Below are 18,106 nucleotides of genomic sequence, written 5' to 3' on the forward strand. Positions count from 1 at the left end.
TGTGACCACTGACCTTCAATACACCCTGATCTCCACTGCAGGGTGGAGATCAAGAATGAGGCACTCGGTGCTCTGGGAAAAACTGGCAGAACAGGACTTCACATAGTTAGATATTTTCGGTAGACGATTTTATGAGCCCAATTCTTCATCCTCTCTTATCTAGAAAAGTACTAAAATCATAAACGGCGACATCTGCTCCTCGTGACCAGCAATAACCTTCTGTAAAAATGTGTGCTTGATTGCATGTATCCCCTCTTCACCAAAATCACGTATGCACAGACCTCCCCTCCTCTTCGAAGCAGTTTCTCAGAGATATCTGAAATGCTGTCTCCTGGGCTATAGTCCTCATTTTGCCCCAAATAAAACTTAACTCACAATCTTACACTGTGCATTTTTTTCAGTCAACGATTGGAATATCCTGAGTCACTCTCAGATGACAATGACAAAGAAGGTGTCTCATAAATGTTTTGATGAAACTTGATGTGAACCAAAAGTGACTTTTAGCCATGATAATATCTTCCTTGTTAGAGCTCTTTCCCTTGAATGAGAGATCTCAAACTATCATCCTTTGCTACTAACATACCATTAGCCTTAATAAATGATACGCTAGACGTATGCTTCTTTCATTAATGCTGTGGTTTGTCATACAATCTGAATTCAACAGATCTAAAAGAGTCAAAAAGGAAGTAACATTTATCCATGATCAGGTAAAACTACCGTGTGATTTATTAGAGAGTAATTGATAAATAAAGCTGCCATCCAACCACCCAAAGAGTGACTTCTTTGTGCAAGAAGATCCCCAGGCAAGGAGGCAATTTCCATATAGTAATCACACAACAAGGGTAACTACTGTATGGCAATGATGCATCTTTTTACAAGTGATTTTCACAGCATGATTTCTGCATTTTGCTCCTTACACTTTTAACTAGACAATGCTGAGTCTCTGCAAAGAGCTAGGTAATTGCAAAGGAATCCATTCTCTGAGCAACCAGCAATCACCTCCATTATGTATTGAATCATTCAACAGAGGATAATGGTACTCAGAAGATAACTGCTGACTCTGACAAGTCACTTTTGCTTATTTCTTGGGTTAGAGTTGCCACTAGAGGCTGGCAATCAATTCTCTGAAGCAGCAAAAAGTGTTCTTTTGCATTCTCCTTATTTTTGGGGGGGCGATGTATAGCTGGAACAATCTAGTTTCTCCAGAGATGTGTCATTTGCCATCTGAAGCACTAGGTGACACAAAAACGTGGTCTGTGGACTAAGCCGGCCATGCCTATTCGTGCATGCAGAAAAAGCTGTGGAGAAAGCTTTATGAGACTCCCCCCTCTCCTAATGCAGACCCTCTGGGGAGATTATGATTTCCTTCTATTTTTGCTCTGGTTCCACAGCACTCCCTACCTGGGCTGTATTCTCCAGGTAAAGAAGATGAAGGTTAACAATTGTTTAGATAGGAAAACCTTAAATGGTATCTCACTCTTAGGAAACAGATAAAAGTCTTACCTTGTTCTCTTAGGAAACTGTTGACGGAAACCGCCCGCCTTGGCCAGGCACAATGGTAACAAATTGCATGAGTTGTCTCGCAACAAGAGGTCCCAATAAGGAACAAGGTGCTGCCACCAAAAACTAACCGGGAGAGTTCAGGAGGGGCCAAAAGGAGGAGACAGGAGACAATACATCCTGCCACCTCCCAGAAACTCTCTTGCTGGAATCCGTCTTGGCTGAGAGATGCACACACCACCAAGAAGGACGCTGACACAGAACAAATACGGGCCAAGCAAGATGACTGGCGAGAGACAACCGTGAAACTAATCCCATTACCATAAAGCCTGAGACTGCGAGCCACGTGACAGAGCAGTTCTCCTGGCTTCCCTTACCCTGCTGCTCTCCACGGGGGAGCCCCTTCCCAATAAAGTCTTTTGTTTTGTCAGCACGTGTTTCTCTTTGGACAATTCATTCTGAGTGTTAGACAAGAGCCCACTCTTGGGCCCTGGAAGGGGTCCCCCGTCCTGCAACAGTTCCACAAGTTCAGAATGGTCTACATCCTGCACACATCTCTCACTGCTCTCTCTCTTGCTCCTAACTTCCCAAACACTCCAAACTCTCTCTTGCCACAAGCCTCTGCCTCAGTCTGGAGCACTCTTCACTTCCATCACCTTTTGCAGAGACAACTCCTTATCTTTCATTTCCCAACCCGCCTTTACTTACTTAGAGAGCCTTTCAATATCACAGGCTTTAGTTACACTGGGGTTTTTTCCCCCCTAGAAGCAAGACTTTTTCCATCAGAACATGTATACAAATTTGTAAATACACATTCACTGGCATGATATCTGATGATATTTATCTCTCACTAGACTATAAACTCATGAGAGCAAGAATCATTCGGTCCTTCTCATTGAATGTGCTTTCCCCTTCACTCCCGCGAAGACAGCTGAACCACGTCACTGAAATCCATGTCATTTCCTCCAGTGACTCTGCTTCAGATCAAATTCCTGCCTGCCTATAAGCTATCTCCACCTGAAAGACCCAAACCTCAACCTTTAGATTCCTCAAACTCAGCAAATCCAGAGGTGCATTTATTTTCCTCTCATGGCAGTTTATATCTCAGCACCGTCACCCCCCGCCAAGCCTGCCATGATCAGAGCTAAAAGCTTGAGTCCCCTCAGTGTCCCAAACAAATCTTATTAGTTTTCGTTTCTGTCAGTTGATCTATGGTTGCCTCTCTAGATTCTCTCTTACTACCTTATTGCTGTGCATTATGGCAGGCTTCTAACAATTTTCTCTAACTCCATGTTCTCTAAGTTTCCCACTTTTTCCCTTTAAATTCTTGACCAGTTTGTCTTTCTGAAACCCAGTAATGATCTTGTCATTCCCCTACTGAAATCTTCTAGGTAGATGAGGTTAAACATTTTGTGTTAAAGTGGGACCAGGTGCTGCGACCTGGATGGAAGGCAAAGGGAAGTGGACTTTTTTTTAATATCGTATTTCCAAGCAAGCTCACTATTGGTAGGTTTCTGTGTTACCATGGCTGTTCGCAGAGGCACACAGATGCAAACTATAGATGGGGACTAATTGTCGTCCTGAAGCCACCCATCATTGCTGATGCAGTTTCACTGCTTCCCAATCAGGTTAGTACAATGTGCAACCTCCAAGCCCATGGGAGCGTAACATATAAACCCATCCTCTCACCGTGCGCAAACTCATTGAAAGAGAATGGGTTTTCAGGAACACAGTCCTAATTAGCTGTTGGACTAGACTGTCATTCATAAAGTCAAGATACTATGTCCTCCGAATAAACTATGAGCGTTCAGTGTTGCAACATTTCTACCTAACATTGTACCTGGAACATAGCAAGTTCTCAAAAATTAGTAGCAATATTGGAAAGTTTTATTATAATTTATTCCTATCGACATCATTTATCATCTGGCCTAATCTACGTACCCACCATTTTCTCCCCTTACCACCCAAAAAGGAACCAATGGTAATTATTTACAATTCCTTGGGCTCACTGCGTTCCCTTATGCTTTGCCCATCTCACTCCCCTTCTCCTCCCCCCCAACCCCCTGAAAGCATTTTATCTTCCTGCTTTACCCCAGCAAGTGCTGACTCATCCCTCAAGATTTAACTTGTACGTTGATTCTACATTTCTGGAGATCAACTGTGCTGCTCTGCCGAAAGATAACCAATAAATTTTTCAAAGCACCCTTATCATAATGTGTGTTTTTTTTTTTTAAACACTTCCATCACCTCACATAATTACACATTTTTTGTGGGGTGTTAACATTTAAGATCTAGTCTCTTAACTTGCACGTATATAATACAGTATTGCTAATTATAATCACCATGTTTTACATTAGATCCCCAGAGCTTATTCACCTTTTAACTGGAAGTTTGTACCCTTTGACCAACATCTCCCCATAGCACCCACACCTCAGCCCCCATTCTACTCTCCATTTCTGTGAGTTCAACTTCTTTAGGTTCCAAAGATAAGTGAGAATATACACAATCAAGTAAGAACAGTATTTGTCTTTGACTTACTTCACTTTGTGTAATGTCACAATGTGTTATTTATTTACCTGGCTATGTTCCCTCCAAGACAGAAAGCTCATGGGAAGCAGGAATTCTGTCTCATCTATCCTCCTATAGTGTCTGGCACATGGGAAATTATTCAATAAATGTCAGCAGAATGAGTAAACTTGAAACATGTACCAATTGCATTATCCACTAAGAACCTTACCCTTCTCACAGTATCTAACCATGTTATAGCACTTCACCATTGCACTGTTCATACTACTTAAAAAAAATTGCCATCTGTTGAAAGACTCATTCTGTGCCACATAGCAGGTTTAGGGTTTTAGATTCCTTCTCTGTGATGTTAGTTTTGTGTTCCCCTCATTAGATTGTAGAAATATTTGAGAGCAGGGGCTGTTTCATTCATCTCTGTATCCACATCACTGAGGAAAAAATTTAGGAAGAATATGGTTAAAGAGCAGGTCTGCCATTCAATATCTCCCTTTACCAAGAGACCACCTCTCAGAAAGAAATGAGGTGACCCAGTCAAATCTCCAGCTACTGGAGATAATGACAGACTTCCTTGCAAGTAAGTTAACGGCACTGATTAGTGAGAGAGTCCTTCTCTATGAAATGCTGACTGTCTAGCACTGCCTATGTTAAACGACCCGGAATGTTAAGGTTAGTGGGGCATAGTCTATTGAAAAAAGCTGTGTTATTATCTGAACATAAAATGGAGATTTTTATGATCAAAACACTCCTTTGTACAAGTAATGAGAATGGCACACATCACTTAGAGACCTCCTGTGTGAAACTGGGCAGCATGCATGCTCTGAGGCAGCAAGGAAGGACGTGGGAACTTCACCGGAAGTCAAGTACTTCTCCCTCAGGTAATCACAAGGCACAGGAAGCAGGAAGAAGTCCTCAACCTCCGCTGAAGTTCCCAAGTTCTTTCTTGCTGCATGAGAGCATGCAAGGGGCCCAGTTTTACACAGGGCTTCACCTTACATGTACCCTTAAAATTATTAGTCAAAAGAAAGAAGTCCTGAAACATGTTACAATGTGGATAAACCTTGAAAACGTCATGCTAATTGAAAACAGTGGAACACAAAAGTCCATATATTGTATGGTTATTGTACAATTCTACTTATATGATATGTCCAGAATATTTAAATCCACAGAGACAGGAAGTAGATTAATGGTTGTCAGGGGCCGGGAATGGGGGGGGGGGGGGCGGGGAGATAGGGAGTGACTGCTAATGAATACAAAGTTTCTTTTTGTGGAGCTGAAAATGCTCTGCAATTAGTGTTGATAGTTGCACAACTCTGTGAATGTATTAAAAACCACGAAACTGTACACTTCAAAGAGTAAATTGCATGGTATGTGAATTATATCTCAATAAAGCTGCTTTTTTTCTTTCAAGAAGTAATAAATATATACAAATGTTAAAAAAAATTATTAGTCAAGATACATTTGGGTCAGATCCGTGATTCACGGGATTCTGTCTTTAACAATTCAACCCACTATATTATCTCAACCTCCAATAGATATTTCCTAAAAGAACACATTTTTATGCCTATTTAGCATAACGGGCGGAAATTCTGAGGGAGATCTCATTGGATATATCCAACCAACATTCATAGGCTGATACACTGTTTCTTTCTGGGACTCATAACCACTGAAAACAGAGAAGAAGTTCGGTTGTATACCCTCCGATGGAAGTAACAAGTCCACTTAGGAGTCCATTAACATAATCACATATGATTATCAAGTGAGCCACCTAATACTTGCTACCTCTGGACCTTAGAGCTATAACAGACCTACAGAGTTAGTTTGTATTTTGAAGTCTAATTCAGCTCTATCATCACTAGCCCACTGAGATGGCCGAGACAACATTTCCTGCATCAGAGTAAAGAAATCACAATATTAAAATCAATTTGGTCTCCTGTTGTTAACCGAGGGTCTGTTTCTTCAGTCCCGCAGAGATAAGGCAAGAATGGAGCTCTCTTTGAAGCTAACAAAAGCTTAAGGTCAGATCATCTCCATGGGATACAAAGCAAACCCAGGGAGAAGTAACAGCCGAATGATATTTCAAGTATTCTATCAGAAGGAGTACTGCTATAATACACAGCATTCATGCATGACTGGATACAGTTTTGTTCTCTCTTCAGTGTCTGAAGTATTGCAGGATTTTAAAATATATGATGTTCTATCTCCCACTGATTAAAAATAGCACTACTTAAGAATTGGTATTATTACACTGGTTCATACCATATTGAAAGGCATTTTGTAAGTTATGAAATCAATGTTACCCACAATCCCCAAAGGATAATATGCCTCCTAATAATGCCAAAATGTTCTACTTGGCAAAGAAGAGCAAATGCAAAGATGATGATGAAGATAATATCACTTTAATTTTCTTACAACAAATGACACTTTTTTGATCTCTTGTCTTGCCCTGTGTCGATCTCTGGTCCTTCTCTCTCATTATCTTTGGCTCTCGCCCTCATATTTACCTCCCCATCCTCTAACCATGTCTCTGTTCTAGTCCTTTTGCTTGGTACCTCTCCCATCTATGCCCTCCTCACTAACTTCAGAATTCCCAACACCTCTTTCTGTTCTTCCCCAATGCACATATTCTCCTTCCCACACTTGCTATCATTCACCCTGTCCCCCTGACTTCACTATGCACTTTAAGTGGCGTCATTATATGTGTATATATTTCAACAAACCTAAAAAAAATCATATGTACATTGCTTTAACTATTCTGCTCTAAGTCTATATTTCCCCCCTTACAGTGCTTTTGTCATGATATGATGAACAGCTATTATGTGTCTATAATCCTACCTCTTTTTTTTTTTTTTTTTTAAATAACTTCCCACGCATTTTGTCCCCGGTGTGGCCTCATGGTCTAAGGTGGGGCATCCACAACCCCTGACTTCTCCAGGTCACTGTGATATATGAATGTGTGGCCCAAGTGTGAGTAATGAAAATGATACCCTGAGAATTCCCAAAGCCTCTTTTCCCCTGTGGTCATGAATTTATGAAAACATGGATCAAAAACTGCCAGCGGCCATGGTTCTAAACTCATGGATAAGTCAATTTAAAGAAAAAGTGAAACGTACACACAAACAGAAGGAGAGACAGATATGAGAGGTGAAAGCATTCGAGTCCTCGTGTCAGTATCTGTAAGGCCAGATCCATCCATATTTTCACACACTTTTCTTATATGAAATAATAAATTCCATATTTGACATTAACTAATGTGAGCTCAGTTTTCATCACTTGCAATTTATCTGTAAAAATATAAAAATCTATATATTGGAGTACAGATCTGAACTCGGTGATAGGCAGATGTAGCTTTCAGTTTGGAGAAAAACCAAAATATTTATCAAGTAAGGAATTCAGTGTATAATGCGTTGTTAAAATAGAAATTTCAGCTGAAACACCGAGACTCAAGAAATACATTCCAAAGAATATGATGGATAAATCATAGCATTCACTAAGAAGGGTCCTAACCTCCTCACTACATCAAAGACATAAAAAGATGGTGAATTGGATGAAAATTAGAGTATTTCTTTAGAGAGACTTGTGCAGTGATTCCGACTCCCATCCTCCCCCAGGTAGGAGGCGTGCTATGGCTCCATCTTCTAAACTTAAACCAAATGAGGCAGAGTTAAGAGTTGACAGATGATTGTACAAATCTACTTATGGTCACCACTTAAAACCTAAGCCTGGAACAATGGAACAGAGCATACCTCTTCACTAGACAAGCAGTCTGCCATTTGGTAAAGAGCAAATAGTAAAGGAAGTACAAAAGAAAAGCCACCGTCATTGCTTTGCTTCATGGGCCCTTTTCATGTGTTTAGCAAATTGCATTTGACTTGATAATACTTCCAAATTCAACTACATTATATAGAGGAAGAGAACTCATTTTTTTCTTTTTCTTAGAATAGGGCTAACATTTTCCTTTATGTTTTTAAGGACTCTGGTAGAGATGGATGATTCAGAACAGAAAAAAGCCTTCCTTTTTAAGGGGAGCAGAATTTGCCAGGCCCAAATATGCCTCTTTGGCATACGGATGATTTTAGGCTGATTATTTTAAGAAATAGCAGACACAGGATAAGTTCTAAAAACTGAGTAGAAGTTACTCTTCTGTGAGAGATAGTTACACTATTTTCATTTATGAGGGTAATCTCCCCATTTCTAAGGGTTTCTCCCTCTCTGTACCAGGAAGAGAAGAATGACTGTAAAACTCTAGAAACTCCTATTCATGGAGAAAGCAATGACTTAAATGGACACGATAAACTTACCCTTGTTCACTGTGCTTTTTCCTCATAAACTCACTTAACTGGCCTCCTCTCCTACCTCTAAATATCTTCCTTTTATCTTTGCTGAAGACGGTTTAAGGTTATTGCTTGGGCCATTTTGGAGAGTTACTCAGTTTTCCAGGATATCTTCCATATATACAGGAGATATACACGTTACTAAACTTTTGTTTCTTTTGATTTCTCAACAAATATTCCATATTATTGGCTTCTGTTCATTTTACATTTGCTTTTTTTTTTTTTTCCAGGAAAACGGGGAAAGATCCAGCTAGTTTATATATCCAATCTATTTCTTTTCCAGCTAAAAAGTTTCCATTTACATTTTCTACCTCAGCATTTCTAAATTTTAATAATGCATCAACAGTTCATTATTTAAAGGAAAGATAATGTCTTACAAACTAACCTAAGGCATTATGCTGTACCTATATACTTACATCCAAACAATCAATAAACATTTATTGGGTCTTACCATAAACCCATAAGTCAGGATAATAAAAATCATTCAAAAGCACTGGTACTTTATTTATGCAAGAATATCAATTTTCCCCCCAACAAGATTTACCTCCTGCGGCATGGTGAATCAAACTTACAAATTATGTTGGCTGTATTAATTTCTATTCTAGTGCTGTTGACAACGTTTCTAATATAAATATTTTATACTCAGAAAAGAATTACTTTAAAAGGATGTACTGAATGAATGACTTAAAAAGATGACTCTTTATTTCCATAAGTAAAATAGCAATAAATAAGTATACGGTAGAGGCAAGCAAAACTTTGTGATTAGATATGTGCACATATCACAAATAGCCTGTCAGTGCCTAAAAGATTAGGACTCATTCAAGCAACATTTTCCCTGTTTGCAGTAACAACACAAGCTTTTACAGTCCTGACTTAAAGCATCTTTGATGAAAATGGTGCGTCTGCCATTTAGATAAGTTTATAGGACTTAACATATGGAGTCAGCATTTCTGGATTGTGAATTCGTAAGAAACACCTTTATCATTTCCAGAGCTTGTACATAGCAGAAAGTGCAATAAAGAGTGACATACAAATAATAGATAGTTTTAACATTTATAAAAAAACGCAAGATGAATCATTGTGAGCCTTTCTTCCTCCTGTTTAACACTCCTATCAAAATAAGAACGTGGATTCAAAGGTAAGTATAAATCCTGCCTCAGGAGTATTTCCAAACATGCAAAGGTTTCATAAGCTGAACTGCAAGAGAATTTCCCTGCTGTGAGGCTCTACAGGACCAGTACAGTCAGCAGGATGTTAAGAATCCTTCCGCAAACATATGTTACCTAAGCTACTGGACTGATCCAAGGCTCATTATGTTTGCTGACAATCATTTTGAAAAAGCATAGGTCTAACACTTCTAAGGCAGCCAGTCATCATTTCAAAAAAGAATCAAAAGGTGTCCTTTAAAAGTCTCTAATTTGAAGAATAATGGTTAATTGAAAATATCAATATTCCAAAAAATTTCATACTTGACTGCTTAAGTAAACCAATTACTTATTTTGTAAGTTTTTATCAGTGGCCTTAAACACTGTTATAAGAAAGCCAAGGAGATGGCCAGAGTGATTAGGCCATCTTTCCACTGCTGGAATATTTAATTCCCTCTGCGGAAGAAAAATAAAAAATAAAACCAAATTCAACATGAAGAAAATTATATAGTTTATTTATTCAACATGTTTTGCAAGGAACCTCAATAATAAAAAAGATGCAGGTAGAATATATTTATAAAAATAGTGAAACAGAGTTAGGCTGATATGTATGATACTATTATAAATTTACATTTATGTTTTCAGAGGACAATAGATTTGAAAGTCCTTCCTCTTTATTAACTGCAAAGTTAACCTTTTGTTAACCAATCTTTCCTCCTGCCCTTGCATTAAGGGAGCCACTAGTTAACTATTATATTTAAACATACATATTAAATAGGCAATCCCTACTTTATAGCAAAAATGTCCTATAGTAATGTGTTAAACTGTATATCACTTATAAATTCATCAAGATGCTAATTACCATGTTATTAAAAATCGTTACAATTGTCACCATAGCTAACATTTTTGCATGTGGTTACAGCTACGCTCATCTTATTGGCATTTGATGTTAACATCATTTCCACAAAGTTCCTCTTTCACGAAGAAAGGGGTTCTTGCAGTCCTTAAAGCATTAATTGAACGCCTACTATGCTCCCAGAATAAGGCCAGGGGTTGGGAAGGAGAAAGGGGTGAAGACATGGCTCCTTCCTAAATTGTATTAGTCAGGGATGGCTAATTAGCATCTCCCTCAATTAAGCAAATAAGGAACCAAGAGATGGAAGGCAATAATACTAAACCAAAGTCTTCCATGGGCTCATTAAGATGGGGAGCTAGTTTTCTCTTTTCTAACCTAAAAAGCATATGCAGGTGGCCCTCATTATTCGCAGGTTCTATATTTGCAAATTAACCTAGCTGCTAAAATGTATCTGTAGCCCCCAAATCAATACAGTACTTTTGTGGTCATTCACAAACATGTACAAAGCATCAAAAAATTTTGAGTTGCCTGATACAAGTGTTTCCAGCTGCCTTGAACAAGGCTGCCTTTTTGTTGCAGTTCTCATACTATAAAGAAGTGTCCTTCTCACGATCTATTTAGTTTTTCTTGTTTTTAATGCCCTTTTTCTTCTTTGGCCGCACCATGCAGCTTGCTTGCAGGATCTTAGTTCCCTGACCAGGGACTGAACCCGTGCCCTTGACAGTGAAAGCACCGAGTCCTAACCACTGGACCGCCAGGGAATTCCCTCGTTTTAATGCTTTTTGTTGGTGATTTCACTATATAAAATGGCTCACTATTTAAAAGTGTGGTGCTCAAGTGCTGTCTACCGTTCCTAAGTTCAAAAAGGCTGTGACGAGTTTGCAACAAAAACACATGTATTAGGTGAGTTTCATTCAGGAATGAGTGACAGTGCTATTGGCCCTGAGATCAATGTTAATGAATAAACAATATATATAATGAAGCGTCTTTAAACAAAAACATACATACAACAAGGTTATGTATTGATCGGTTATCGAAAATGTTGTGATCAAAAGCTCTAAGAAACCTAACCCTGTGTTTCCCCTTAGGAACAATGGTTCAGTATTCCATCAGTATTTGTGGCAACTTTATTGAATGTAACTACCTTAAATAATGAGAATCAGCTGTAACCGTTATTGTTTTTAGTTATATTTTATAGCATCTCTCATATTTTTGAATTAGTTTGAGAATAATCTTAATCCATAATAAAAGATTAAACCAAAAATCCAAGGATTAAGTAACCTATTATCCATAATTTCCTTCACAATATTAATTGTATCAAGTTTTCATGTGTTTAAGGTAAAAAGAAATGAACTTTGCAGCAGTGAATTTTTAATCGCCAAAGTATTACATAAACATTTGTTCCACAACTCCCTTTTAAATGAAAAAATATTTTTTAAGATCATGAAATTAAAGCCAAATAAATGATGCTTATATGTATATACACATATATAAATATATATATATATATATTTTTTTTTTTGCTTGAATTCTAGGCTTTCAGTTCACACATTTCCCCTAGATTGCACTTCAGTGTCATTTGATCTGTGTTCCAATGGAAGAGATATTGATTAAAGGTATTCAAAAGAATGGAATAGGTATTCTGATAGGTAGGTATTCTAAAATGCTTCTCAGTTTCACAATAAAGCTTATCCCCAGCTCTTTTTAATAACCTGTCTTCTCCATATAAAAATGGTGTTCATGGTCCTGTCGATTTTAAAAATACTTTAAGGTCCACCCCCGTGAACAAAGCCTGACACACAGAGAATGCAAAGATGAAACCCCCCCCCGCCCCACACACATGTGCGCGCGTGCGCGCACACACACACGTCATTTGTCAGGAAGATGCTGAGAGCCTTGACCAGTAGAGGCAGGGGTTGGCAGGGAACTGCTCACATCCTCCTACATGGCCCCCTCTGGTGACAAACAGCATTTGTGAAATAGCAGCCCAGGGGTCAGGATAAAATCTGTGGCAATGGAACTGGGCCAAAAAATAGACTCAAAGGAACAGTAGATATGTAACCTTGACCTCATTAGCAGCAAACAGTAACCAACTGCTAATTACCTTATGGCTATATTGTAAACTGATAACGTGTGTATGTAAATTGTGTATGTTTGTATATAAATTGTGTATGTGTGTATGTAAATTGGGTATGCTTGGCACCTAAAATTTGCAAGAATTTAATATGATTTGAGTTAGGGAGAGATGGTACTAGATTAACCAACACCCTCTAATGGAAAATGAAAGTTAAATCTTAAAGTAGTGATGAACTTTCTGGGGCAAAACGTACTAACTGTACCAAGTATATTCACTTAGTCACATTTATTTAGCTTTGTTCTATCCTGTATTCTGAGGAGGAGATAATTCGATCAGAATCAAAGTAAAACGAAGCTAGCTAGCTAAAGGTTACCAGTAAAATAATACGTATGTTCTTCAAGAACAAAAATAATTCTTTTAGTAGGCACATCACAATAAAAAGGATGCTGTAAGTAAATTAAACAGTTTCTTAGAAATCCAGTTAGTTCCACGTATTGAATATATAACCTCAAGGATTAATTATATCAGATCAGAGAGTGGCATTTATAACCTCTACAGAAGAAACTTTAGGATAGATTCTAAGATTACAAAGAGATGTCTCCCTCATCTTCCCCAAAGCACAGTTTTATAGCAACAAATAACTACAAAGCCACATGCCTTTAATGTCTCAGTTCAAGTTTATACAAGAGACGGTGAGAAAACAATCCAAGATATAAGTCTACCAAGTGGCAATTACGGTTTGAACGGAAAAGGAAAGATCTCCAGCATCTAATACATATTGAGTGTCTATGAGTGCCAGGCACAGAGCTAGCATCCAGAGACACAGCGAAGGACAAGACAGACTTCATCACTGACTTATTAGAATTTATATTTTAATGATGGCAAAGAGAAATACAAATGAATATAATGGTCATGGTAAGCGCCACGCAAGAGACAAACTGGGTGACATAACTGAGAATAGGGTAGGCAAGGACATCTCAGGGGGCTTAAAGGAGGTCTCCCTTGGGATATTTATGTTGGAACCAGAATTGTGAAAATGGGGGTAATGAAATTTATGAACTATGTTCTTTGTGAATTTTGTTCATATGTTGCTCATTATTATAATTATATTCAATTATGAAAGTGGGGAGGAGAAAAAAAAAAACTGCCAGAGAGAAACATAACGAGCAAAACTATATAAAATCATCACAAGTCTGGAAACGCTGCTCCCTCTCACTGCAACCATTTTTCTTTCCTACCTCAAGCACCAATGCAGAGTCACATAGGTTCATAATCAACAAAGACCACAAAACCAAGAAAAGAAAAATCCCACGGTTTCTGTTGTTAAGTCACTTCCAGAGGATATAAATTGCTCATAATAAAGCTATTATTTATCAAGCCTTGGCTATGTTATATGCATGCTATGTATAGTACTTCATTTAATCCTCACAAGTCAAGAAGGCAAGTGTTATAAACTCTGTTTTGCAGTTGAGTAAACTAAGATAGAGTCTAAATAATTTGTCTGCAATTACACAGCTGTGGAGGAGTCGGGTTTGTACTCTGAAGCACAGTTGGACCTGTCAGACTGTGATTTTTAACTACTATGCTAGAAAGCAAAATTAAGGAAAGAATTGAAATGATTATCTTCTCTGGCTTTCTATATTCATCCAATCATGTTCCCACTGACTGTACTGAATTTTGTACTCAATTACTTAATTGCAGTATAAAAATAGACTTTGGCTTCTCTGGCGACACAACTTTTACAAGCCAGTGATACTTGTAGAGAAAACAGTGGGAGGGACTTCAGATTTCACTGAAATGCCCGAATCATACAGCTGTAACGATACCATCCTCAGATAAGAACTATCGTATCTTGTAGTTTGTATTTTTGTTTTGTAGAATTCCACATTTCATCAAGATGCCTGAATGGCAGCTTGATCCAGTTTTGACTTGATCCAGTGTCTAGCATAAAAGATGAAGATGTGATAGTGAAGTCATTATTCTAATTAATATTTCAATCATGCTTGCAAACAGCCTTTTACTTCCAATAGATAAACCAGCTTGTAAAAGGCAAGCATACCCCAAAAGATTTATCTAGGATTTCTCTTCAAACAGGAAATACAACCAGTGTTCAGACTATCTTATTGTGATTGGTCAAAGAATGACAGAATAGATTCTGTGATATTTTATACTTAATTTCATTATCTACACCAATGGAATTATAAATGAATCCACATACTCATAAGTTCATAGTTTTCCATTACCACTATATATAATTATCTAAAATATAGCCAGCTTATTCAGTTATGCCTACCTTAAAATGGGTATTTCAGTCCAATTCGAATTTAAAGAAAAATTAGGAATGTCTGATTAATGATTTGGGGTCTAACGAAGTTAGAGAGAAAAGTCATTCTCAAGATAAACATCATTTCCCTCCTTTTCTTTAAATCTATCAGGCCAGGATTTTCTTTTAGCAATTTTCTCTGGTCACTCCCATCTCTCCAGTGATATACAATGTCAGGAAGGTAGAAATCATATTTGTCATGTTCTCTGAATAATTTCCAGCTCTGGTCACAGGATGTTTTAAAAGTTTGCACATCTCACATGTGTTTTTAATGGTCCAGTATTCACGGCATTGTTATGACAGTGAATATCTTTACATTGGTAGGACTATACACCCTCATTTAAAAATGAGCCAGACTTCAATTCGTTTGGATCAGTTTCTAAAAATTTCCCTACAAACATTCCAGTGTTGTTCACATGTACAGATAAGTCAATATGCCAGCAAACGATCACCTCTTTACACTCCTAACATAAACCTTGTGTGAATAAGACATAAGTCAACATGAATGCATAATTCATTCACATCCTTGCTTTGCTGTCCTCGTACTACTCAGGTTTCACATTGTCACCTCACAGAGTCCTTCTTAGTTCACTAATCTAATGGTACCCATCATTCCCTCACAACCTCCTGCTTTATTATTAACAGAACACTTACCAGCGATAACTTTTGTTTAGGCATTCGTTCTTTTTTTTTCCCCCCCTGGTTCTAACAAAGGCCAGTAAACAGCGTAAGAACAGAGACTTATATTTCATGAATCATCCCCACTACCTAGCAAAGTACTTGGCACATAAGAGGTATACAATAAATGCTTGTTGAATGATATGTGAGTGGATGAATCAATGTGTGAGAATGGAAACCTGAGAAACACATATGGAAATACATTCATTCATCCAATAAATACCCCATCTTTAGGCATCATTTAATACTGATTTTTAAGAACTTGTATATTATGATGAAAGAAGGAAAAAATGCCTTTTATACCAGTGGTTCTCAACTGAGTGCAGAGGGGAAGGACATTTCACAATATCTAAAGATGTTTTTACTTATCACAACTGGCAGGGTGATACTGGCATCTACTGGGAGGCCAGGGATGCTGATGTGAAGCATCCAACATTGTGTAAGATAGCACCCTACAAAAAAGAAGTGCCTAGCCCCAAATTTTAAGAATGTTAATGCTTTATACTATTCTCTATTCCTCATAAGAATTTAACTTAACACATATTTATTAGACAACTATCATATGCTAGTATCAAATTGAATTCCTGTGAAGAAAAAAAGACATGTTGTAGATGGATTACAAACAGATTGACTAATAGATAGTTGACTTGCTAGATGGAAAGATAGAGGGATATATGGCTGGATGAATGGGTACTTCATAGATAGATATATGCATATATAAACCAAACTACAGCAGTCACAACACTCCGTGTTGGACTAAAATAAACCATATTAGTGATTGCTAATTGCAGGACATTTACAGTCTTGCTATCATCTTATTGTGTCTCCACAGAACTTGTTCTTTTTAACAATAAAATATTGGACTGCATAAAAAGATGCACATGAGTTTGGGGAGAGACTGTATGGTCATTTTGGCATTATTGCTAATGATATCTGTGAACAGACTGGCTGTAAGTGAGAACCGATCACCAGTTTTTAGTTAGGTGCCCCATGAAGTAAATAAAATGTCTTCTTCAAATGAAAGGCATGTGTCTCTTTCCCAAAAACGAGCATCACTGTGACAAGTGAGAAATGTATTAACTATGTAGATGGAATGCTTCTGCATATGATTCGGTAGCAAACTGGAATCTAGGCAAACACTTTGAGCAGAGGCTTTTCAAAAACAGATGCTCCAATAGTGGGGATTATACTTAGATCACTAGACAGAAAAGAAAAATTTTATTTCCTTGGAGGTCCTACATTTTACATGCATGGCCCATAAATTAGGTTATAAGTAGCAAAGGCAGGATTTATAAAAAGATAGGGAGTAGAGGTAGTTTCCTCCAAGTCTTCCTCATTTCCACTATAGTATGGAGGGACCCATAGTGTATGCTTTGGAAGCTCATACACTAAAACTGAAATGATACAGAGAAGATTACCATGGCCCCTTTTTAAGGATGACATGTAAATTTACGAGGTCTTCCACATTCATCAGTGGGATGACATATTCAAAGTGCTGATGATCAAGTAAAAATTCTAAGTCCCTCAAGACAATTCTTCAAAATTAAGGAGAAATTAAGACATTCCCAGGTCAACAAAAACTTAATCTGATGCTAGCATATCTGTCCCACAAGAAATATAATGTGACTCCTTCAAGCTGAAATGAAAGGGCACTAGATGTTAAGTTGAATTTACACAGGGGAATAAAGAGCACCAGTAAAGGAAAATATATGACATTGTATATGTATTTTTTATAACTCTTTTTTCCTCCTGATTAAAAGATAATGACATGAAGCAATAATTATAAAACTATTGATGAGCTTACATTGTATAAAGATGTGATTTGTATGACAATAACAGCACAAAGCAGAGAGGAGATAACAGGAATATATTGGGGCAAAGGTTTTGTATACTATTATTTAGTATTAATCTGATAGATTGTTTTAGGTCAGACTAATTGTAATCCTCATGGCAACCATTAAGAAAATAAAATTTAAAATACAGAAAAAGCAGCAACAAGGGAAGTAAAATGATACACTAGCAATTATTTAACACAAACGAGGGTACTAAGGGAGGAGTAGAAAAACAAAAAAATTGACAGAAAAGATAGCAAAATGCTAGATGTCAATTCTACTGTATCAATAATTACATTAAATGTAAATGGATTCAACACTCTAATTTGAAAGCAGAGCTTAAAGAAAATTTTCCAGCTAGATGCTGTTCAGAAGTGAAAAACTTCTGACTCAAAAATGTTTATAGGCTGAAAGTAAAAGGAAGAAAAAATAAATACCTTGAAAAAGTAACCGAAACAGATCTTGGGTGGCTATACTACCATTAGACAAAATAGACTTTAAGAAAAACATTGTTACTACACACAAAGAGGGACATTCTTTATAATGCTAGTAAGTCAACCCATCAGAAGATATAACAATTATAAACTAAGTGTACCTAAAAACAGAGTCCAAATACACAATATTAAAAATGGACAGAAATGAAGGGAGAAATAGACAATTCAACAATAACAGTTGGAAATTTCAATACTTCACTTTCAATAATGGATAAAATAACTAGGCAGAAGATCAACAAGGAAATTGAAGATCCAGAAGTTTCCATGGGCTTTTGTGGGAGGACACAGGAAGAGCTGAATAGAAAACCACAGAGCCACTATACCAGGATGGAGTAAACCTGTAT

The sequence above is a fragment of the Balaenoptera borealis genome, assembly GCF_965194805.1.
Source record: "Balaenoptera borealis genome assembly, chromosome: 12".
NCBI classification, from domain to species: Eukaryota; Metazoa; Chordata; class Mammalia; order Artiodactyla; family Balaenopteridae; genus Balaenoptera; species Balaenoptera borealis.